Source organism: Somniosus microcephalus, chromosome 2 (assembly GCF_052327205.1).
Source record: "Somniosus microcephalus isolate GS21.2 chromosome 2, FLI_Smic_1.0, whole genome shotgun sequence".
Classification (NCBI taxonomy): Eukaryota; Metazoa; Chordata; class Chondrichthyes; order Squaliformes; family Somniosidae; genus Somniosus; species Somniosus microcephalus.
In genome coordinates, this window is record NC_140988.1 from 313,439,207 (window position 1) to 313,465,553 (window position 26,347).

The 26,347-nt window shown below is 43.5% G+C and overlaps 1 protein-coding gene across 4 annotated transcripts in view; it reads right to left on the reverse strand.

Annotated features, from left to right (window-relative positions):
- Positions 1-26,347, reverse strand: part of LOC147123520 (AT-rich interactive domain-containing protein 3A-like) — a 613,732-nt gene that overhangs the window by 194,163 nt on the left and 393,222 nt on the right. The window lies entirely within an intron of this gene.

The window sequence follows — 26,347 nt, forward strand, 5'->3', positions numbered from 1 at the left end:
GGATTACCCTGTAGTCTCCAGGAATTAGAGACTGATCTCCAGAACACTGCTGTGAGAAGGAAAATCGTAGGGGCAATAAAAGATTGTTTTCTTTGAACTCTTTTGTTTACTAGTTATAAAAATATTGGACCTGGGGAAAAAGGCTGGTTGAATGACTGATCATCCAATCGGGTGATGAAGAGTCTATTCGCTTTCCAATTAGCGTGGGAAGGCATTGCACCACGAGTATGGACATGTTGGGCGACCAATGACGGGCGTGTGGGGGCAGTGCGGTTGGAGGTCGGAGGTCGGAGGTCATGTGATGACATATCCAGGAATATGTCCAACCAGAGTTGGCAACCTAAATGGCCATTGCCAGTATCACTCTTCAGTCAATGAGATGTGAAAGTGCTCGTGCTTCTGTAGTTTGTGATGGAGCAATGTTGTACTTAGGGAAGTTGGGACAGACGGTGTTTGAGAAGCATGTGTGGAAATTTCTTAAGTGTAAACTGGACAGCAAAGTCTTATTAATAAAACAGAAGTCTATTGCTCCTATTACTTCTATGTCTCATAATTTGGGAACACTCGGGTCTAAATTCAACTTTGTTATGCTCATGCCCGAGGCATAAAGCAGACATAGCAACAGCCAATTAAGCAGCACAAAGGTTGCCACGTGAAATGAGCACACAGTTCATTTCAATACTATGTCCATTTTAGACCTGGACTCCTAAATCCCGGCACAACTTCAGGAGGGTGGGACTTCTGTCTACTCCAATGTCCCCCGCTGCCCCGATCCCAGACCATTTTCTGAGGTCAGGATAATCGACATATTTTCAGGTGGCCCCAGGCAGAATTTCTCCCTCCATCAGGAAGCCCACCTGGAAAAGGAGGGAAATGGCTGCAGCAGGGCAAAGACACCCTGACCAGCAATCTCTGCGATTGAGCCCGACTTTTTAAACTGTAAAAAATATACCACCTTATGCAATCAATGACCCTACAATCAATTACATTGTCTAGGGCAACCCTTTAAATTTAATACCACAAACCCCCCAACCCTCGCCCCCACTGACACCATAGTAACCTGGATACTGGGAATATATTTTGAATATACAAATTATATAACATATTATAACAGATGCATTCTACATCTCCATGTCTATTCTGGCAGAAAATCCTGGAATGGATGGAAGGGTGTGGGAAGCCCGCAGCATAACTGCAACACAGAATCCCAGCCCTAGGTCACTACAAATTGAGCAATAATTAATCTCATGTAATTGCGCTATGTATCTGATTGTGTAATAGAAATTGTTTTTTTAGGGTGTCAGCCTTGGTTCACCAAGGTCATGGGTGCAAGCCCGGCTCCAGAGAGTTCAGCACATAATGGGGGTAATGTTAATTTTGGGCGATGATATAAAATGGGTGATATCGAATTGGCCGCCCAGTAAAGACCCCACCCGATGGTCCCTTCCACTGACTTCAATGCAAAAGGAAAATGGGACGTGGTGTATAATGGACGGCTGATTCGATATTAACCATTTTACACCATCGGTCCAAGTTAAGATTACCTCCAATCAGTGCTAAGGAAGTGCTACCCTGTCAGAGGTACCGTCTTTCAAATGATACATTAAAACTAGGCCCTGACTGTTCTCAGGTGGATAGAAAAGATCCTTCGGTGCTTTTCGAAGTAGGGCAGTTCTCCCAGCCAACAGTTATCCCTCAACCAAAATCAATAAAAAAGAGAGATCGGGGGTGATTTTTCACTCTTGCTACCACCAAAGCAGGATGGAAGCAGAACCAAAATTGAGTGACAGCTAGTCACGCCGACTTACTGCTTCATTGGCACCCGTTCCCTTTATTGGGCAGATCTGCATCCTGGTGACCAGAAGGCCCAACTGAAACAGGCAGGAGCCTCATAAATACAAATAAAGGGGTCATGTGACATCCCTTAGACTCCGACACTATTTTCATGGCTGTATGCCTGACTACTGCCAGCTCCTGCTTCTGCCCACCAACCACGGCCAGTAGAATTTGGGAGGCAGCCATTCCCAGCGATAATTAAAGAGATCCTCAGCTGCTGTTGGGTGAAATTGGATGGTTCTTTTTCTGGCAGTCACTTCTGTCTCTTCCACCTGAATGGATCTTATGTAGTTGCTGCTGTAGGTTCTGCACTCATGTTCCTTGCTGCCCCACAGCGTTACTGCCACTAAATACACATCCCTATAAGCTGCTGCCCTTTACATGCGGCCACAAAACCCGATTACCCGCCTCTGATTTTGGTGAGCTGCCTGTGCAGAGGGTGTTGCATGCTGGCAGCTCACCAAAATCATTATAACGAGGGACGACCACAAAAACCGAATGGGTTGCATGCCGACATCTCCAGGCAGCGCCCACCCACATGCCACTCGCCCATTTACCACACACACGTGAAACCCGCCCTATTCCCTGTACTTTATCTCATTGCTGTTTGTTGAGCCCTTGCTGTGTGCAAATTGGCCAGTGCGTTTGTCTACATAACAACGGTGACTACATTTCAAAAAAAGTACTTAATTGCAATGGCTTTCCTTCCCACTCCCGCATCGTTACCTCTGGTGTCCCCAAGGATCTATCCTCGGCCCCCTCCTATTTCTCATCTACATGCTGCCCCTTGGTGACATCATCTGAAAACTTCTTCTTAGGCAGTCCCTCGGAACCGAGGATGACTTGCTTCCACATTAAAAATGAGTTCTCAGGTGACTGATGAGTCCAATGCGGGACCTACAGTCTCTGTCACAGGTGGGGCAGACGGTGGTTGAAGGGGCGGGTGGGTGGGGTGCTTGGGTTGACGTGCACTGCTTGTGCTGCCTGCGCTTGGCTTACGCTTGCTCCCGGCGAAGAGACTCGAGGTGTTCGGCGCCTTCCCGGATGCTTCTCTTCCACTTTGTTCGGTCTTGGGCCAGGGATTCCCAGGTGTCGGTGGGGATGTTACACTTTTTCAAGGAGGCTTTGAGGGTGTCCTTGAAGCGTTTCCTCTGCCCACCTGAGGCTCTCTTGCCGTGCTGGAGCTCCGAGTAGAGTGCTTGTTTTGGGAGTCTCGTATCGGGCATGCGGGCAATGTGACCCGTCCATCGGAGCTGATTGAGCGTGGTCAGAGCTTCAATGCTGGGGATGTTGGCCTGAGCAAGAATACTGACGTTGGTGCGCCTATCCTGCCAATGGATTTGCAGGATCTTGCAGAGGCAGTGTTGGTGGTACCTCTCCAGTGCTTTGAGGTGCCTGCTGTACATGGTCCATGTCTCTGAGGCATACAGCAGGGCAGGTATCACTGTTGCCCTGTAGACCATGAGCTTAGTGCCGAGTTTGAGGTCCTGGTCTTCAAACACTCTCTTCCTCAGGCGACCAAAGGCTGCACTGGCACACTGAAGGCGGTGTTGGACTTCGTCGTCGACGTCTGCCCTTGTTGACAGTAGGCTCCCGAGGTATGGAAAGTGGTCCACGTTGTCCAAGGCCTTGTCATGGATTTTGATAATCGGGGGGGCAGCACTGTGTGGCGGGGGCAGGTTGGTAGAGGACCTTTGTCTTACGGATGTTTAGTGTAAGGCCCATGCTCTCGTATGCTTTGGTGAAGGTATTTACGATGGTTTGGAGTTCGACCTCCAAGTGAGCGCAGACGCAAGCATCGTCTGCATACTGTAATTCGACGACAGAGGATGGGACGACCTTAGATCTGGACTGGAGGCGACGGAGGTTGAACAGTTTCCTGTTTGTTTTGTAAATTAGCTCCACTCCAGTGGGGAGCTTACTGAGGGTGAGATGGAGCATTGCAGCAAGGAAGATCGAGAAGAGCGTTGGAGCGATGACACAGCCTTGCTTGACCCCGGTTCGTACGTGAATTGGGTCTGTGGTGGAACCGTTGGTCAGGATCACGGCTTGCATGTCGTCGTGAAGTAAGCGGAGGATAGTGACAAACTTTTGAGGGCAGCCGAATTTGAGGAGGACACTCCATAATCCCTCACGGTTGACAGTGTCGAAGGCCTTTGTGAGATCAAAGAAGGCCATGTACAGCGGTTGGTGCTGTTCCCTGCATCTCTCTTGTAATTGACGTGTGGTGAAGATCATGTCCATTGTGCCCCTTAGTGGGTGGAATCCGCATTGCGACTCTGGGAGGAGCGCCAGTTTCCATATGTACGCTGACGACACCCAGCTGTACCTCACCACCACTTCTTTCGACCCCTCCATGGTCTCTAAGTTGTCAGACTGCTTGTCCGACATCCAGTACTGGATGATGAGCAGAAATTTTCTCCAATTAAATATTGGGAAGACCGAAGCCATTGTTTTCGGTCCCCGCCACAAACTTCGTTCCCTAGCCACTGACTCCATCCCTCTCCCTAACATCTGTCTGAGGTTGAACCACACTGTTCACAACCTTGGTGTCATATTTGACCCGGAAATGAGCTTCCGACCACATATCCGCGGCATAAAAAAGCGCCTATTTCCACCTCCGTAACATCGCCCGTCTCCGCTCCTGTCTCAGCTCATCTGTTGCTGATACACTCATCCATGCCTTTGTTACCTCTAGACTGCACTATTCCAACACTCTCCTGGCTGGCCGCCCACATTCAAGTTTATGTTTTCAAACCCTCCCATGGCCTCGCCCCTCCCTATCGCCGTAATCTCCTCCAGCCCCACAAACCCCCAAGATATCTGCGCTCCTCTAATTCTGCCCTCTTGAGCATCCCTAATTATAGTCGCTCAACCATTGGTGGCCGTGCCTTCTGTTGCCTAGGCCCCAAGCTCTGGAATTACCTACCAAACCTCTCTGCCTCTCTTTCCTCCTTTAAGAAGCTCCTTAAAACCTACCTCTTTGACCAAGCTTTTGGTCACCTGCCCTAATTTCTCCTTATCCCTGGTGTCCTGACCAATACTTATCCCTCAACCAAAATTTAAAAAAAGTTTATCTGGTCATTATCACATTGCTGCTTGTGGGACCTTGCTGTGCGCAAATTGGCTGCCGCATTTCCCACATTACAGCAGTGACTCCACTTCAAAAAGCATTTCATTGGCTGTGAAGCACTTTGAGACATCCAGTGGTCATGAAAGGCGCTATATAAATGCAAGTCTTTCTTATGTGGCTCAGTGTCACATTTTTTGTCTCATAATACCCCTGTGAAGCACCTTGGGACATTTTACTACATTAAAGGCGCTATATAAATACAAGCTGTTGTTGTTGTATTGACTGCAAAGTGCTTTGGTAGGCATGAAATAAAATCAAGCTTTTCTCTTTCCTTTCTTCCAGTGGAATGCTTTGAATTCACTTCAGTTGTAGAAATGGAGAGAAAATAATTAATTTGAGATGATTTTTAAGGTCTTGATTATTTACAAGCACTCCTGGGGTCAGCTCAGATTTCTAATTTGTTATAATAGCCACACATTTGGAGCTATCCTTTCACGTTTGAATATTGCTGTTTCAGTTCATAAATTCGTTAATGGACACCAAAACACCCACTGACTTGTTAACAGAGAGAGGTTGTCAAGAAAATGTAGCATGTGGTCTTGTCTTGTGACAAGAAGTTTAGTGTTATTGAAAAATGATACAATTCTGTTTTGCCAGGTTATTCACTGTATATATTTTAACATCTTATAATGTGCAACAGAAGCAACAGCGACAGCATTAGTTCCAATCTCAAATCATTCCTTAATCAGTTAGGGGTGTTTTTAAACCAGCATTCTCTTAGAAACATTTTTTAATCCTTTGGTTCTCAAGGTTCCTCAACGGGTTCCTGATGTTGTGTACACTAAAAACTGTCAGAACTCCCACTGTTAATAATTAAAAACATTGGAACAGAGAAAACATATTAAAAGGAGGAGGAGGAGGAGAATAAAATCAAACCTAGTGTCGGGAGGTCATTTTGGCTATAATTAAACGTTAGAATGAATAAAGAGCAGCTTTTTGCATATGACACCATGTCTTAGTCCAAATGGAGCTGTTACAACCTGTTTACAACCAGTTGGAGGTCTTCTATCTCTTTTATTAACAGTGTTGAAAAACTGTCAATATCCAAACAGCTGTGTAGGGCTGTAGCATTCTGTGCTAGTGCAAATGTAACAACATTTGGTGTATTACCACTGAAATATTAATTTCTGTTTGTTAGGTACGTGTGAGTGTATGTGTGTGGTCATCGTTTTGACCCTCCTGCTATTAGAGAAAGAACTTTATACAGCACCATTAGCACGTGCCTGAACCCTGGGGACAACTGCCCCTCCAACTTTGCCTCTCCAGGGGTTTAACTTTCTCTACTTCTACACTGCTTAACAGAGACACGTATTATTTTTTTCGTGCTATTTACACACTGTCATTAACTTGTTGATTTTAAATGTGTTAACGACTGTGTTAAACTAGTGCACAAAGGAATTTTACACAAATATAACAAAGAAAGCTCTACCAAAGGAAACTAAACCCTCCTGCAGGGAGGCACCTGATATTTTCCGTTGTCCACTGGTTTGAACAAATCTGTCAATGTGTTGTTTGTAAACTAAGGCATAGAATTAAGAAGCAGTTAGAAGCAGAAAATGTGAACATGATGCCTCATTGGGGGTAATTTTGTTTTTGTGCGCTAGTGTAAAACGGGTGATAACAAATCGGCAGCCCGTTTTATATCTCTCCCGACTTTTATTTCCATTGTAGTCCACTAATTGGCAATATAGTTCAGCATTCTCTTTCCTTTGTTAATTATTACTTAGACACGGTAAGTGCCAAGGCTTCTAACACCCGTCTTTCAATCTCACCTTCAGCTATTTCAACACTGTTCAGAAAGAATGTCACCCCATTTTTTTCTTCCAATATGTAGTACCTACATTTATATCTGTATTAAATTTAATTTCCTATTATATTCTTTACATATTTCAGTTAACTCTTTCTGTAGATCCTTGGCTGCTTCACCTAACTCAATCTCCCTTCTAGTCTGGTATCATCTATGAACTTGACCACTATGCATTGAGTTTCTGAGTCTAGATTACCAATTAGAAACACGATGGATTCCACTAAATACACCACCACCACCCCCGCATCCCCAACATCATGCCCCTGATATATACCCACTGTTTCCCTTTTTCAAGCTATTTTATTTATTTTCAAGTTTTATCTTGCATTTCCACTATTTATAAAATTCCTGAGGAATGATGGCAAAAGCTTTCTGGGAGTCTAGGGGCTGGATTTTCCCGGGTCCCTCCTGCCCGGTGGGAGATATAAAATAGGTTGCAGATTTGCTATCACCCGGGAGACGACGGGAAACTTGGAAGTTTGCGTTTCCCGGCACGCACTGGAGGGCTCCGATCCCCGACCCTGGGACTGAGTCGCGATCCCGGGGCGGGGGTGGAGAGGGGGGCGGAGGTGGAGTGGTTGGGGGAGGAGGGTTGGAGGAGGGGGAGGGGTGCTCCAGGTCCAGGGGAAAGTCCGATCCCTGGGGGCAGGCTGATGGTAAGGGAGCTTGGGGGGCCGGGAGGAAGCACTCCTGCTCCTCCCGGCCCACAAGGATTGCTCCCGAGTGCCTCGTTGCAGCCACCAGGAATCCCGAGCCCCTAGAACCCCAGCCGCCTGCAGTAAAACCTGCAAAGCAGGTTAAAGTAGAGGCTTCAGGCCTCATTAGAATATTTAAATTGCCAACCCACCTCCCGGCCCTCCTGAGTGAAAAGTGAATGTCTGCAGGTTTGGGTCGGGCTTTACATTTGTACAACTTTCACTTCCCCCCACGCCTCCAACTCACCCATTCTTACCTCTGAAAATTCCGGCCTAGGTTTTCCGAATGACACTCTTTTAACACCAGCCCGTAACCCATTTATTATAAACAGATTAATGCTGATCTGTAAATATTGCTGATCATGAAATCTAGGCTACCAGATCACATAGCTTACCACAGTCCACTTGATACATTATCCACTCAAAAGAGGATTTGTTTAGACAGGTCCTTTTCCTTCTGTTAGCTACCACTTACAGGAAACTCGTTTAAACGTCACCTAAATATCCGGAATTCTCTATTAAACGGCAAAATTCATACTCCGAAAACACCTCAATAACCGGAAATGTTGCCGAGTCCGAGTCTCCCTGGGTGGCTGAGTTAGTCAGTGTGGGTAGTTCTCCAAACTGCCACTACTCGGCTTCTTGGCACTGTCAGAAGTCCGAACACCTCAATAACAGGAGTCTGACTCTTTGTTTGTTAAAAATAGCCTCGGTAGATAATCCTCTCCGTCATCCGGAATTTTTAATCAACCGGCACCATCCTGGTGCCGGATACCAGAGAGTTTCCTGTACTAAGGTGATTCTCATGTTTGATCCAATTTATTCCATTATTTTACCAATTATTGACGTAAATCTAACAAGCTTCCTGGAATTGACTCGTCATCATTTTTTGAATATTAGTACTAAATGAGTTTGTTTCCAATCTGGTGGGACCTCCCCAGTGTTCAATGATGCACAATAGGACCATGTGTAAAGCTGCTGGTACAGAATCAGCGTTTAAGAACTGCCCAGTTTACAAAAACTGTTAAAGCTACATGAGTCTGTTTTCTAGTTCCTGTCTTGTTAAACCCAGAAATGCCTACTAACTAACAGTAAAACAGTCAAGGAGTCACTTTACACAGTCATACCGTCAAGCAGCAATTTATATGTCACAGCTTACTTTACTGCATGCCTTGACCTATGACCCTCCCTGCTGACAGCGATGGGCAACTTGCCAAATCCTCTCAGTTAAAGCTGTAAAATAATCCACAGAGAAAAGCTGTGGTAAAACTACTGAAGCTTAACGCTTGCATAAATACTGCAGCTCACAACTGTCTAAATTAAATTATATGAATTAGAAGAAAGAAAGAACTTGCATTTATATAGCAACTATCATGGCCTCAGGATGTCCCAAAGTGCTTCACGGCCAATGAAGTACTTCTTGAAGTGTAGTCACTGTTGTAATGTAGGGAAACATGGCAACCAATTTGCGTACAAACAACAATGAGATATATAACCAGGTAATCTGTTTCAGTGATGTTGGTTGAGGGATAAATATTGGCCAGGACACTTTCTCTTCTGCAATCTTTTACATCAATCTGAGAAGGCAGATGGGGTCTCGGCTTAACATGTCCGAAAGACGACACCTCTGACAGTGCAGCAATCTCTCAGTACTACACTGAAGTGTCAGCCTAGTCTCTAAAGTGAGCCTTGAATGAGTGACCTTCTGGCTCAGATGCGAGCATGCTACCAATGAGCCAAGCCTCACACCTTTTATCATTTTTTTTTAAATAGTTTAACTCCAATTATTTTATATTATTTTATTTTAATGCCATTTTAACATTTTTATATCAACTGTAGTGGGTAATAACTCAATATGCCAGTTATTAGTAGTCTTACAGGACTACTTCATAGATTTCTTACAGTATAGTCAATGAATATCTTAACAAACATTGATAAAACTTTTAAGATTGTTGCATTTCTTTTTTTTTGTTTTCCTTTTGAACATATTTTCTCTTTTTTTCTACCAATATTCTTGCCTTTTCTTCCTTCCTTCTCTCCTGAAGGTGTTGACTGGTTCCACATGCGCTGGGCACCCTCAGTTACCTGGGCCACGTGTCCATTTTTCATGTGTGCCATCAGCAGTCGAGAGGCAGTAATCATACTCATGAAATAATTAGCTGATGTACTTGGTCAGAAAAAGAATGTGGGATTGATTTTCAAGTTGCTGCCCTGGTGTAAATCTGGCATTGCTGATCGGCCGACAGTTGTAGATATTGCCTGATTTTCATTTCCAATGAAATCAATGATAATGAAAATGGGGCAGTTTCTATAACGGGCAGTCAATCCCCAGTGCCAGATTTACACCCAGGCAGCAAATTGAAAATCTACCCCTGTATTTCATTAATAATAAAAAAAGATTAGCATCCACTTCTTTGTGTCCTAAACCTCTCCGTCTCGCTACCTCTCTCTCCTCCTTTAAGATGCTCCTTATAACCTACCTCTTTGATCAAGCTTTTGGTCATCTGCCCTAATTTCTCCTTAGGTGGCTCGGTGTCAAAATTTGTCAACGCACCTGTGAAGCACCTTGGGACATTTTACTACATTAAGGTGCTGTATAAATGCAAGTTGTTGCTGTTGTTGTTGTTGTGTGCCGTTAGCCAAAACCGTTATTGCAAATTTTGACCACAGTTAGAAAAAATAAAAACTGATCTTTCAAAACAGGTTTACAATTTTGTTACATAATTCACATAGAGGACATCTTCCCTGGTGTGTAATTTGTTTCCCGCATTTTTAAAATACCTTGTATCAGTTTGTATCTGTCAAATATTGGTAAACTATCTAGTCAGGAATTAATTGGACACCGACTTCCTTAAGAACTGTGTCCAATATATTTGACCCTGTCAAAACTGAATGGTCTTTAGAGCTTTCAAGCCCTGCACATGTTTTGAGCAGAGAATAGCAAAAATATTCTCGTATCGCTGTTATTTCCAGAGTTACATGATATTTCTTTATCCTTACTATTCAATGACTCACCTCAAAAAGGGGAAAAGGAATTGCCTCTTTATTAAGTTATGTTGGAATTGTTCTCATGGTCCTGAATTATTTAAAGAGAATTAGCTCCCCTGATAGCTCAGTTGGTGAATGTACTGCCCTATGTGGTACTGAGTTATGCAGTCAGTAAGGTTGCAAGATTGATCCTTACTGACCCTAGCTGGAAAATATGTGTGTATAGCTATTGTGTGAGTATCAGAATTGAACTTAGATATATTGTCTTCCCGCAGTCAAACCGATAAGGCAAAACTCACTATGTAGATTTACACATGAAAAATGGCCACTTGTGTGAAGCACCAGATGGCTGACAGAGTCAGTGCCTTTAGGAGATAGAAGGATAAAATCAGAATGGGAAAACAGCAACAAAAAAAGACAAAATTAAACTGTTCTACCTTCTAAGATAAAGTAACATGGGAGATTTTTGTCTCACGACCCACTCTTGTTTTTCCAGAGAGAATGGGGTAGTAGCAAGATGAAAATGTAAGTCTATTGCTCACTTGCCACCCAAGGCCCTCCTGATGAGATTTTGAAGCAGGCCTTAATTTAGGTAGCCTGGGCTCCTGTCCAAAACTAGCAGGAGCCTCATTAACATATTTAAATAGGGATCCTGAAACAGTTATGGAACCAAGCGTGGTGCGGGCATAATAGCTGTTCTTAAATACCGATGCAAACTGCTCCAAAAAAGTCTGCCAAAAGCTTTTTAACATGATTTTTGTTGGGGCCAGAAGTAGCCTGAATGCTCCTCTTGGCCGGACAAAAATCTTCCCACTCCCTGGCAGACCATCAGTGGTCCCTCCCCATGATTGGCTGCCCCTCCCCTTTAATGAGAGGATTCTTGCCTTGCTCCACAGAGGAGGCGTCAGATATCCCGCCCCTACCAAGGGGCGAGCTGGCTCTCAGTGCTCATTTCATTCAGGGCTGGCTGCTCACTGATTCGATTATAATGAGGCCCAGCCATGTAAATGGATCACGCCTCACACCGATGTCATTGGATCGGCAGAGCAGACCACCACTCATCCAGTGTATGCTGTTTTACCAAAAATGACCCACTGTCTTTTTACAGGTTGACTGTAGGAATGTCATAGAGTCATAAAGTCATAGTCATAGAGTCATACGGCATAGAAGGAGGCCATTTGGCCCATCGAGTCCGTGCCGGCTCTCTGTAGAGCAATCCAGTCAGTCCCATTCCCCCGCTCTATCGCCGTACCCCTGCAAGTTTATTTCGATCAAGTGCCTATCTAGTCTCCCCTTGAAAACATTGTGGGGGAAAAATTGAGTCGCACCCCCTTTGGGGTGCTAACTTCGCTGGAGCGCTACTTTCCCCAAAGAATTAGCACCCCCATGGCCAAAATTCATCGGTAGTGCCCCGAGAGGGAAGCGGGGCGCCACTGGATGGGGAGGGGTCTTGCGCAGCACGACCTGGGGCCCAGCTGGGCCACCAGGGATCAGAGTGCTGGTAAATGAGCCCGGCACTCAAGAGAAGTGCCGGGCTCATGGAGCGCAGCCAGCACTCCGTGGGGGGGGGGGGTGGTCAGGAGGCCAGGGACGGCAACGGGAGCAGGTGCTGGCAGGTGGCCAGCAACAAAAATGGCCGCACGGCACCTCGCCTGTAATTAGCGCCGCCCTAGCTGCGGGTATGCTCCCCTGACCCCGTCGGACATAGTGTCCGGCGGTAAGTCAGGGGGCGATACTGAAGATCGTGGCCGGGGCACAAGCGGGGCGCTGTGCATGGTGATGACATCATCGCCGGTGGCACAGCACCGCGGGGCGCTAACGGTTACCGCCGCCGCTAACCTCCCGCTGAATTTCGCAGGAGGCATTGGCGGCGCTAGTTGCTTTGTGCCCCGTTAGCGCCTTCTTAGAGCGCTAACGGGAGGCGCAAATCAACCGAATTTTTAGGCCTGTGTCTCCGCTTCCACCACTTCCATCAGCAGCGAGTTCCAGGTCCTCGCCACTCGCTGCGTAAAAAAGTTTTTCCTCACATCCCCCAAATGCCCAAAACCTTAAATCTGTGTCCCCTAGTCCTTGTACCATCAACTAGTGGGAACAGCCTATCCCCGTCTAGCCTGCCCAAACCCGTCATAATCTTGTACACCTCTATCAAATCATCCCTCAACCTCCTTTGCTCTAATGAAAACAAATCCAGCTTCTCCAACCTGTCCTTGTAGCTAAGATCCCCGATCCCCAGAACCATTCTGGTAAATCTCTGCACCCTCTCAAGGGGCTTCACATCCTTCCTAAAGTGTGGTGACCAGAACTGGATGCAATAATCCAGTTGTGGCCCAACCAGCGCTTTATAAAGGTTCAGCATAACTTCTCTACTTTTGTACTCAATATGGAATGTGGAGACATAAGTAAGAAGGGATAAAAATTTATCCAGCATTGTGACTTGTATCATATGATACATTTCTTTCAATTTAAAATTACTTATAAACTATAGTGGATTCAAATCCTAGAATTAAAGTTTTTCCAGCATTTTCTGTTGTTATTAGGGATAAAAATTTAAATGGGGGATCGTAATAATATAAAATTTACATTAGTTAAGCAGTAAAGTTTCCAATGTACCAAAATCCTTTTATTTTCTCCAGTTTATTAATATTTAGTTCTATTTAGTCTCTGCTAAAATTCAGTAAAATGGGCATATTTTGCATTACAGTATTTGTGAAATAAAAAGTGCATCCTTTTGTTCATTTCAACTGAATAAAATATTCACAAAATAATCTTTGGATATACAGTAGTGGGGAAACCTACTTTAATTCTAGGATTTGAATCCACTATAGTTTATAAGTAATTTTAAATTGAAAGAAATGTATCATATGATACAAGTCACAATTTAATTAACAAACACAACATTATTGACACATGCTAATGTACCTTTGTGAGACACTTGTGCTTTGACAAACGAGCCCCCTGAACCACAGCAGGTAGATTTAACACTTTCACATGATTAGTGGTATGGCATATCAATTGCCCAATTTTCAGCGGTGCTTGTGAAAGCTCTGAGCCCCATACACTTACATTTTTTGCCCCAAAGCACTCATCAATTATTTACAGGCATGATCCTCCCTCGGTTTGGGTCCCACAGTGCACTCATATCCAAGGGTGGTGTTGCCAAAAACATGCAGAAAAAGGCTTTAATTGTGCCCTTGTGTCCCCCTGATGGTGATGGTCAAAGTGTGTGCGCAACTTTTGACTCGGTGTGTCAGCCACACCACAAAGAGTTTTTTTTTCATTTTTCGGAATATCTGCAGTCAACTTGCTTCGGATTTAGGTTCTACTGCACGGAGAGGATTTCCAAATGGAAACTCTCAGTGATGTATGGCTTTCCCCCAATGTGTTTTGCACGTTGAGACTCAGCAATTGTACTTTTTTTTCCCTGTAGGGCCTGTGACTTCCCCATAATGCAAACAAGAATAAGTTAAAAATTCCACATATGTCAGATGTTATCTTTGTAAAGTGGCATCCGCAGTGGTGAAAGGACATCACTAAATATGCCACGTAATCAATGTGAGTGAAAAAAACGGAATGACCTTCTGAAAAACAGGGCACCAGAAATCAGGCCCCAGAGATAATAAGTGAACAGTTAGTAGTGTATTAGGCCTCATCAATCTTGGAACTCAAACAGTTCAATACTGGACATTACTCAGGGGCTTGGCATAAGAACTGTACAACATAATTTCTCCGTGAAATAATCCATGCGTATATCTAAGCACATCTGACATTCATAAGGCAACTGATATTTATGTTGTTACCACAGTAACAAATACTTATTATGTATATATTACTTGAGGTCACTGGGACAGTCCTAATGCAAGTATTACAAAGCCTTTTACAGCACATAACTGGGCCTCCAGGGTTATGAAAGCTATTCCTATAAAAATTGATTTAACAAAAGGCTTTTTAAAACGTCTAGTTGTTTTTACTTCAGTCTTTTCCCTTTTTCTGAATATCTGTTCTAGGATTCACAGGGCTTATGCCCCATTCTCAGAGATGATAGAAGCAGGCGGCCTGCTCCATGGTCCCTGCTCTTTAACTCATCACTCAAAGGTTGGTCCTCCCTCAAACCATTTCACCCATGTGGGAAAACCCCAGACTGCACCTGGCACCTCCCTGTAATGCCATAGGTGACAACTGACAACTGACGGCACCATCAAACTGGGCACAAACCCGTGTCAGGGGCACAGTGTGCTGTTGTTCCACTGGGCAGAGTACCACCATCTCACCCCTTCCTTGATCCAATGATCAAAGCGCACCACACTACTCGCAGTCGTTGACAAAAAGAACCAAGCTCCTGGGTGTCATCTGATCTTATAGAAAAATAATGCTGATTTCAAGCAACATTTGAATGAGGAGTGCCGACGAGGAATGGTGGGATGGCAAGTTAAGAGGTTATCTACAAACTTAAAGGTTAAATCGACTGTTTACTTTTTGACTGTAAAGCTCAAATATGAAGGGGGAGGTAATGGAGGGCAGTTAGTGCCTGTGGATCTGCACTCCAGCATGACTCACCACCTGCAGGAGAGAAAATGGGGAAGAAAAATGATGAAACCTCCTTCAGTGGAGGCAGACTGTACCACTTGATTACCTATACCAAGGCAGGTGAGCATGGTATATCCTGAGCAAGAAACTTTTCAAGAACTTAGTCCCTGGGTTATTAAGAATTACCTTAAGCTAGCAAAAATTGTATTAACAAATAATCCAAGGAGTACAACTATTCTTCAAGTAATCTACATTTGGATACATGTGAGATAGAAACAAATTGTTTCTTACTTTTAACATTGTATTTATTATGTTCTCCCATTCTGCTGTACTGAGCAGCTAGTGACGTTTGCCAATGTAATTGGCAGCCTGCAGGTGCATGAGAGATATCCATACTCATATATGTTCCTGTAGGAGTCACTGGATACTGATCAGGAGTGGGAATCCTGCATACTTTTTCACCACCCTAGCTCACAGGACATTGAGGACAACTAGAATCATAGAATAGTACAACACAGAAGGAGGCCATTCGGCCCATCGAGTCTGCGCCGGCTCTTTCGAAGAGCAATCCAGTTAATCCCACTCCCCCGCTCTTTCCCCAAATCCCAGCAATTTTTTTCTGCTTGAAGTATTTATCTAATTCCCTTTTGAAGGCTACTATTGAATCTGTATCCACCGCCCTATCAGGAAGTGCATTCCAAATCCTAACCACTCATTGCGTAAAAAAGCTTTTCCTCATGTCACCTGCTGCTCTTCTGCCTGCCTTCATTTAACTCCATGCAGACCAGGGATCAAACCTGAAAGCTTCCTGGTTTAGGTGGAATCATTTACCCCGTTGCAGTCCCAGGATTAAGCCCGAGACCTGCCTGGTTTGGGTGGCTCAGTACCACACCAAGCCATGCATTTACCAACCGAGCTATCAAGACAGCTGAGAATTGCTGTAAAGTTATAGAACAAAAATCAAGCTTTCTTGCTGGTATCATTGCTTTGGGAAATCCTACCTTTCTGAGCATATTTCCATATATAATACAATCTCCCCCCACCCCCCAGACTGTAATGTCACATTCACAGTTCAGCTGCTGTTCCTGCACCTGCTCCTTGTTGTTGGTTTTCCAGTCGCTGGATTAAGCATGCATTGCATAAACAAGAGAAATGGAAACATCATTAATTTAAAACTGTGCAGATAAGCCCCTGTGCGATCCCTTCAGGTAATTACTGACATTGCCACTAAACACTGAAGGCGTTTAATGACCTGCGTTGTTTAATTAGTTGATTACACGAGGCGCCCAATTAGATCACAAACTGTAAAACACTCATAGTTATGTGTGGATTTAACACCCCTTTGCATTTCATCTGCAGCTTCCAGGCTGAATCGAACTTAATGTGGCTGCACAGCCTCTTGCTATTTAGTTTGGGTATTACTTCACAGTTGCAGGCTGGAATCTAAGATCTAAATGCAATTTTCAAGATTATACCTTCGAATGAGCCCCTTGCTTTTTTTAAATGTTGATTCACAAGGAATGTGGGCAGCAATACACATGGGATAAAGAGGAGCTGGATAAATATCTGATGGGGAACAGGATCAGAGTTTATTGGGATAGATACAAACAGAAATGATGAAATACTCCATGGGGCATGATGGAGGTTCCTGTGCTTCTAGGGCTGGGAGAGGGAATGTTGTCTCTGGAGGGCAGAGGTCAGGGTTGAATAGTGAAAATATGAGGATGGATGAATGTTCTGGAGTTTTGCTTGATTTCCTTTGGGGGCCAGGAAGAATTTATGTAGAACATTCTCTCAGGAGATTAAATGGTTGGGTAGAGCCTATGATAGGATAGACTGTGTATGGTCTATTCCATGCTTGTTATTGTGTTCTTAGAATAACAAAATATTGTTCCTCTGTTGTTATGCAACCTCCACTGTTAAATGGGCTGTTAAAATCTAGAGATTTTATTGGCCAAATGTGTGGTGAAATCCTGCATTCTTAGAATCAGTTTAGTCATGAGATTTCAGTTTGATAAGCTGATTTGTTTGCATACACTATTACTCTGACATAAATAAGACAGCAGTCAAGACACCGGGTGAACATGAGAAACAAGGACACGAGAACTTAAAAAAGAACCTAGACCTGATCTGCTGAGGGTTGCCAGTATTACTTCACAATCTGTTTTTATTTCAGATTTTCAGCATCCGGAGTATTTTACTTTTGTTAAAAAGAATGTACTTTGTCCTTTAATCATGACAGCATGCTTTTATTAGACACTTTTGTCTTCAGTGCTCCTGCACAGAAAATCATGGGTGGTTCACACAAATTCCGTTATGCACGCGGAGGCATTAAACTCTGCAGTGGGACCTCTCAAAACAAACAGTAATCCCATTGTTTCTTGTAAATTTTTGAACAGGCAAGAGGGCTGTACAAAACTGAACCAGTTCTGCAGATTTGTCAAAACAGAACCAATGGCCAGAATACAGTGTATGCTACAGCAGGTGCAACTCAATGCTTGGACTTGCAGGAGAGTCTATGCACTCAGAGGATGACACTGAAGTAATGTATTATTTCACTTTTTGTCCCCGTGCATTTCCATTTTGTAATGGCTTCAATTTCAAAATGGGGTAAAGAGATAGTACAGAGTGACACGGAGAGGTAGAGAGTGGATTCAAGCTCACAGCGTGCAACACTGACTTTCCAATCCTCTCCATGCTTTATTATGCCAACAGCAGAATAGTAGATTCACAAAAATATGGGTCTGCAATTCTGCTGTCAGGATAAGGGAGCCAGTCTTAACAATGTAAATGGGGGAATGTTAGTGCATGAATGTCACTTATCCCAAGAACTTTTTTTTATTATTCGTTTATGGGATGTGGGCATCGCTGGCAAGGCCAGCATTTATTGACCATCCCTAATTGCCTTTGAGAAGGTGGTGGTGAGCCACCTTCTTGAACCGCTGCAGTCCGTGTGCTCGCTAGGTAGGGAGTTCCAGGATTTTGACCCAGCGACGATGAAGAATCAGTGATATACTTTAAGTCAGGATGGTCCATAGCCGGTGCTGAGGTCAATGCCGGGTGGTCCGTCTGGTTTCATTCTTATTATTATTATTGTGTTTTGTAGTGGTTTGTTACAACTGAGTGGCTTGCTAGGCCATTTCAGAGGGCAGTCAATCGCATTGTTGTGGGTCTGAAGTCACCTATAGGCCAGACCAGCAGATTTCCTTCCTTAAAGGACATTAGTAAACCAGATGGGTTTTCAACAACAATCCGATAGTTTCATGGTTACCATTACTCATACTAGTTTTTTTATTCCAGATATGTAATTAACTGAATTTAAATTTCCCAGCTGCCATGGTGGGATTTGAACTCACATCTCTGGATTACTAACCCAGTGACATTACCACTATCCTACCGTTCCCATAACTACAGAAACACCACATGTAAAAGCACTTTAAAAGGAGCCAAAGTTGAAACCACTTCCCTTACTGGGAGGGAAGAATACTCAAGGTGGCCAATTTTCATCTTCACCTGCTGGTGATAATCCAACCCTTTATTTAATCTGCCTGATTTTCATTTCTATTAATTTTAATGGGACGAAAATCAAGCGGCTTCTATAACGAGCAGGCGGTGAAGATGAAAGTTTATCCCAATGGGTTATTCACTCTAGGGGACGTGCACACACCAACCTCCGGCACAGGGTTATTTTTGAATAGTGAGAATATAAAAAACAGAAAAATGACCACATGTTAAAAATAACCTACATATACAATTGTGTTTAAATAATAAAACAGGCTCCTGTTTTTTTTACAATGTTCCCATCATAAACGCAAACAAATCATTGTGAAGTTAAATATGGGAATTTTGTTATACATCTCCTCCAGCTGTTGCCTTTGACAGGAAGCTTCACATCAGACCCTAAATGACAGAGAATGAGGTTCCACATGGCTGAAGAAACTCAGCTAGCTGCACGAGAAACATTGACATTTCCTCCAGACTGTTTTACGTCAACTATTTAAAGTGATTTCTTTTCAACCAAAGTATTGTAATTCGAGAAAGATAGCAAAGCCACACTATACGCTGCTAGACAGAGGGGAATTTAAAAAAGGAAAATGCAAAAAAAGTGAACAGATCAAATGGATTTTTTAAAAACTCAATTTCACCCCATTTGCAGCAATGCCTTCAGAAGTACAAAGTGAGGCCATTAGGTTTTACGGGTCTTTTACACTCTTTACTCGGGATATTTTTGACTTCCATCTTTCAAACTAATCTTGTATGTGAGCCCCCATCCCTACATCCTTGAGAATGTTTGCACTTGCCCTGAAATCCAGATAAAATAGGATAATGAACAGAAGAATCCTTTTCCAAAGAGGCATTACAAAACTACACTCGACCTTGTCTTGTGCTTTAACTGCCAAACAAACTTTTCAAACAATAAAAACGCGAGTAAAAGAAACATCATATATATTTATTGTAGCTGATATACAATATTAGCTTCTCATCTAGTAGAAAATAATAAATGGTTCATAACTCTAGTGCTATAACCATAACTGTAATCTAATTCTTATGTCGCTTTTTGTAGTTTTCCTCACTAAACTACAGAAGTTGTCGGCTTTATCTTATTTTCTGCAGAGGATGCAATCAGACAACCTCCATTCAAAGACTCCAAATCAAATTCATTGATTTGAAAAGTACAACAACAACAACTTGTATTTATATAGCACCTTTAATGTAGTAAAATGTCCCATGGTGCTTCACAGGAGTATTAAAGACAAACAATTTGATACTGAGCCATATAAGGAGAAATTAGGGCAGGTGACCAAAAGCTTGCTCAACGAGGTAGGTTTTAAGGAGCGTCTTAAAGGACTTAGAGGTAGAGGGTCGGAGAGGATTGGGCAGGGAATTCCAGAGCTTAGGGCCTAGGCTACAGAAGGCACGGCCACCAATAGTTGAGTGATTATAATCAGGGATGCTCAAGAGGGCAGAATTCGCGGAGCACAGATATCGCGGGGGGTTGTGGGGCTGAAGGAGATTACAGAGATAGGGAGGGGCGAGGCCATGGAGGGATTTGAAAACAAGGATGAGAATTTTGAAATCGAGGCGTTGCTTAACCGGAAGCCAATGTAGGTCAACGAGCACAGGGGTGACAGGTGAACAGGACTTGGTGCGAGTTAGGACACGGGCAGCCGAGTTTTGGATCACTTCAAGTTTATGTAGGGTGGAATGTGAGAGGTCAGCCAGGAGTGCATTTGAATAATCAAGTCTAGAGGTAACAAAGACATGGATGAGGTTTTCAGCAGCGGATGAGCTGAGGCAAGGGCGGAGACAGGCGATGTTACGGAGGTGGAAATAGACGGTCTTAGTTATGCTGCGGATATGTGGTCAGAAGTTCATTTCAGGGTCAAATATGACACCAAGGTTGTGAACAGTGTGGTTCAGCTTCAGACAGATGTTAGGGAGAGGGATGGAGTCAGTGGCTAAGGAACGGAGCTTGTGGCGGGGACCGAAAACAATGGCTTCAGTCTTCCCAATATTTAATTGGAGAAAGTGTCAGCTGTGGCTCAGTGGGTAGCACTCTCGCATCTAAGTCAGAAGGTTGTGGGTTCAAGTCCCACTTCAGGGACTTGAGCACATAAAGCTATGCTGACACTCCAGTGCAGTACTGAGGGAGCGCTGCACTGTCGGAGGTGCTGTCTTTTGGATGAGATGTCAAACTGAGGCCCCATCTGCTCTCTCAGGTGGACGTAAAAGATCCCATGGCGCTATTTCAAAGAAGAGCAGGGGAGTTATCCCCAGTGTCCTGGCCAATATTTATCCCTCAATCAACATAACAAAAACAGATTATCTGGTCATTAGCACATTGCTGTTTGTGGGAGCTTGCTGTGCGCAAATTGGCTACCGCATTTCCCACATTACAACAGTGACTACACTCCAAAAAAAGTACTTAATTGGCTGTAAAATGTCCAGTGGTCGTGAAAGGCGCTATATAAATGTAAGTCTTTTCTTTTTCTCATCCAAAACTGGATGTCAAACAAGCATTCTGGCAATTTAGAGACTGTGGAGGGGTCGAGAGAAGTGGTGGTGAGATAGAGCTGGGTGTTGTCAGCGTACATGTGGAAACTGATGCTGTGTTTTCAGATGATGTCGCCAAGGGGCAACATGTAAATGAGAAATAGGAGGCTGATAAATCTTCCCAAAAACAATAACTAGAGTCAAGCAATTATTTAAATAACTGTTTGTTCAATTCAAAAAAATTGCCAATCAGACACCTATCTGAACACATCACCCAAAATGTTTGTATTTGAATTTAATGACTCAGTTCCACCCTCAAGCAAACTGCTTGCAGACCAAACCAACTATGAGTGAAACCAGTTTTTAACTCCTTAACGACTACGACAAAATTAATGGAGCTGCTAGCAGGTTAAACATTAGAAATAGATGTTTATTTTTATCACAGAACGTGAAAAGGTAATTTCTACCTTTTTAACCTATTAGCCACAAAATTACTGTTGTCGATTTCAGCAGATAGATCCTTTATGCTTCTGTCTATTATGCCTCTGTCTAGTATTTTAGCAAAGGGGTTCACTGACTTCAAATAAACAAGTTAACACCTCTATTAAAATAGTGAACAGACGAAGGCCATATGAATGCAATGAGAGTTCGTATGTTAATAGCACATTTTTCAGGTCTTATATTTTAACTCTGTCATTTTTACCTTTTGTATTTTAAAAAAAATATTTCTGTAGCCGGCAATGTGGCAATATAATTTTGATATGCTTTTGAACAAGAATCTCTGCCTTGAAAACTAAGAATGATCAATTTTGCAATGTTCTCCAGCAGGAAAATAAATCAATTTTTATTCCCAATTATTAAAAAGGTCTTACAACAGCTCAAAGAAAAGTCTTTTGTAGGTAGGGATTTTGCAGATTATATATGGATGGTTATGCTGAAACCCGTAAGTAATGGTGGTGCAGAAGGGGCTATGAATGTTGCTAGCATTTTTTTTTTAAATTACCACTACCTCTTTATATTTTAGACTTGCCCCGTGTGTAGCATACTTCAGCAAATGGTCAACCTACTTGCATGCCAATGCCATTCGATAACTAGTTACTAAGCAGTATAAATAATTGAGAGGTACAGTGTTCCCCAGTACAGGTAATTAAGTAATGCGTCTCCTTTGATGCAGATAATAGAGGGATGAAGTCTCTCCCAATACAGGTAATCGATGGGTGTGTCTCCCTTAGTGCAGGTAATAGGGGGATATAATCTCTCTCACTGTAGGTAATCAAGGGTACGGTCGCCCTTGGTGCAGATAATTGAGTTACAGTCATTTCAGTTCAGGTTATCAAATGATATGTTCTCTTTCAGTGCAGGTAATAGAGGGATATAATCTCCCTCATTGTAGGTAATCAAGGGGTACGGTCTCCCGCGGTGCAGATAATTGCATTACAGCCTCTCTCAGAGCTGGTAATCAGGAGATACATTCTCTTTCAGGGCAGGTAGTAGAGGGGTATCATCTCCCTTGGTGCAGAAAATTGAAGGGTTTTTCTACCTTGGTCTTACCCGAGATAATTTGGGCCAAATCAAACTGGCTCTTTTCATGGTACACTCTGCCTCACTTACTTGCTCGATTTGCTGTTGACTTCACAGCTGGCATCAATGTAAATGCTCTAGTGGTCACAAACCTGACAACCTTCCCTACTTCAGAGTTGTTAAACTAATGACACGGACGATATCTGGCCCATAAGCTCTAGCACTCTGACCCACAACGATCAGGCAACTCAGTTCTAGTTGCACTTATGTTTCTGAATCATTGGCTTGTCCTGTTTGAATTTCCTGGGCCTGGACTTTTTAAAAAAGAGTTGCTCATAGCACTAATTCCTTACTGCTGGATAAATCCCAAATTAGAATTATCATGATCTGCTAATATTCATAGCTTGAGATATATGAAAATTAATGGGAACACTGATTTAAGTTTTGTCTAAGGGGTATGAAGCTCCATGGTATGCACCCTTTACGTGCGCAATGGGGGTTTCCGCCGCAGTTCCGGCAAAGTTACAGTGGCAGAGCGGGAGCCGTTCCAGGGAATTTCCTGTTTTATAGGGAGAATCTTAACTCCTTGCGGCCAATGGCAACCAGACAGCATGAGAGTTAAAATCGGAGCAGTAAACGTAACGCTGTGTTCCTGCCCCCGCGGCCAGTTTAACGCCGCTGTTTTCCTCAGGGGTTGTGGCGCGCGCTTTACTCAGGTGGAAGCGTCTTCAATACAGTATACGCAAAGTGGGGTTCTATCATTTAGATAGGACACCTCAGGCATTTTAATGGTCAACTGAGTGGAGCAACTGACGCAGACGGTCCACTCAGTAGAAGCGGTCGGAGCAGAAGCAGAGGCCCCAAGAGGTTAAGTACAAAATGTACCTTTGTGTGGCAAGGAGGAGTAGGAGTGCTACCCCAGGCCCCACAAAGAACGTTTCGGCAACTGCTGCCCCAGGCTCCCCCACCATCTGCATTTGCGAAAAGCTCCTGGATCCCCAACCACCTCAATGATGTACCTGAGCGCCTGAGGCTGGGCTACCTCTAGCCTCCCCCACTATTCGCCAGCTGGAATACGGTTCTGGACACCTGTTTCGGGAAGGCAGCTTGCCGCATCTATGTTAATAAGGGCCGGACGTTAAAAAGGTCTGGGCCTCTCGCAAACAACTCCCAGGCGGCTGGTCTGCACATTCCTCTGGCCCACTGCCCAGCAGTTAAAACTTCCCCTTACGTCTCTTAATTTGTACAAATGCTTTTCAGTCAATCATTTTATCTCCTGCATTACAGGTCTTGATTTATTTTAGAAAGTGTTCCTTGAATTATATTGTTTGAGACAGTAGAGTTTAAAAGGCTACTTCAATGCCACATATCAATCGTATATTGATCTAATCAACTCATTATTTACATTTGTTTCTGCTGCTCAAAATGTCTCAGAGTGTAAGTTGCATTCCTAACGTTCATGGAAAAGAACGGGCCCACAAATTGTGCCCAGAATCTCAACGTGCAACCCCAATGTGCAAAGCTGTGTACTGGGAGCGCTGAAGCCGAAGATTTATTTCTCAGTCTATGGCCAGGAATTTCCTCAGGGCTGCTTCCGCTCTCCCACCACAACTTTGCAGGAAGAGCGGCGTGAACCCCATTTACGCACAAAAGGGGGTTTCCCCGCTGCACTTCTGGCCAAGTTATGGCAGCCGAGAAGGAGCAGCTCCAAGGAAATTCCCAGCCTATGATTCTGCTCGTGGGATAAGGCAGACCCATTTCATGGTGTAGACGCTGTGATTTAACTCAGTCTCCTGAAATCCAAACTAAAACTGTGGCGATATAAAAGCATTTTTTAGCAATGCCTCCCAAAATACTCACTCACTGACAATCAAAGGAACAGGAAATCTACGCCTTGCCCGGGAAGCCTGACTTTTGCATATACAGTCCTGTTACTATTATTTTCAATGGGAGAAAATAGTACAAAGGCTAATCTTGTCTGCTACAGGCTCAGGCAATGAGTTAAATAGCACGATTTCAGGGCTTTTTTTTTTTTAAACACAGGCAACTTTATTTCCTATTGAAAGCATTAGCTCCATATAGAAGGTAGAGCAATTAAGTTGCGGAGTTGTTGGATTTTTAAATTTTGCTTGCTGCTACCCCCATCTCCTCCATTTAAGCTTACTCGCTTTCATCTCTTGAAAGTTCTGGTTCATACTGCAGCAGGGTTCCATGGGCTCCAGGTGTCCTTCCATACCTCGCCTGAGTGGTCATTCTTCAGGCATGAGCCAATGCAGTGAATGTTGGCAACTATTCAACTATGGGGCAGATCACAGTTGAACTTGATCTTGCCCTCGCTCATTCTGTGCACACGCACAATTTCTAGCAGGATAGCAAACAGAAGTAGGAAAACTTGCTGACCTGACTCTTCTTTAGTCCAGGACTGCCAAGGCCAATTGCAGCATCCCTACTCCTGGCCTTGCTGAGATCAGCTGACTCAGTACAGACATTGAACTTTGAACCTGGGATTTTCCTTATCTGTATGGTACCAGTCCGTGCCACCAATGTAATTACCATCCAAGCCACCAGGGGAGCTAAAAGATAGGGCGTATATTTCCACGTAGGATCTCCCACTCGCCCACCGTAATTTAGGGGGAAAAGACACAGAAACCGCAGAAAGACGGCGTAACGGAGGACGAGCGGGAAACCCCACTGTGGAAATTTATCCCCTTTCTATTTATTGTTGCTGGTATCACATTCTAAGTTCAGGGAGGGAATTACAGTTTTAATATCTTCTACCACTCTCAGTCCCAGAATTGCAATACTCGGCTACACTCTTCAGTCGATTAAATAGCAACCTTCACGGCTGGTTTTCACAGAACTACTTTCATTCCTTATATGGGTATCCCAGAACAGTCTGAAGTTTTAAACTGATAGCAGCTATTTTCTCCTTTTGTCCACGAAGTGCTGAAAGTCATGCACCAAATAACAAATGTTTCCTTGGTAACCACACTGCCACCAAATGAAGACACTGAAGACAGGAGCCCTAAACTACAGCAATAAAATGGTCCCTATACTCACAACCATGGCAACAATGAGACAAATAAAAACTACCCAACTCTTATCTTAAACTACTTGCTACCAAAATTATTTTTTTCCAGTACATTTTGGTAAAGTCATGTATTCACTGACACTGTACGATCATCACACATCATATCATCTTCAGCTTTGTTAATATTTTAAAGTTAAAAAAAAAATCCTATACAGAGTTAACTACTTCTCCTAACACCCACTGTACCCACAGTCCTGAGTGACCAACATTCCCTTTTACACCTTTTCATTTCTTAAATCCTTGTACCCTGGAAGTATCAGCCTATCACCAAGTGCTTTTATATTAATATTGTGGCATAGGCAAAAAAGCTTACTGTGATCCCTCAGTTATTGTGAATTCTCAATTCCTCCATTCCTATAATCTCTCAATGTGATTCATCAGTTAGTGTGAACTCTCAGTTAGTGTGACCTCACAGTTAGTGTGAACGCTCAGTTAATGTGACCTCACAGTTAGTGTGAACTCTCAGTTAGTGTGACCTCACAGTTAATGTGAACTCTGAGCTATTGTGATCCATCAGCTCTTCTAATTATAACATTGTACAGCACAGGAGGAGGCTTTCTGCCCCACCTGTTCCACCTATCCTGGCTCTTTGATACAGCTATCTTACTCAGTCCAAATCTGCTGCCATTTCTCCATACTCTTTTTTTTGGTTTCTCAACTATTTTTCCACTTCACTTTTGAAAGCTATTATTCTTTATCTGATAAAGAGTATTCCATGTTCTAACAATCCTCTGAGTTAAAGAAAAATGTTTCTCCTA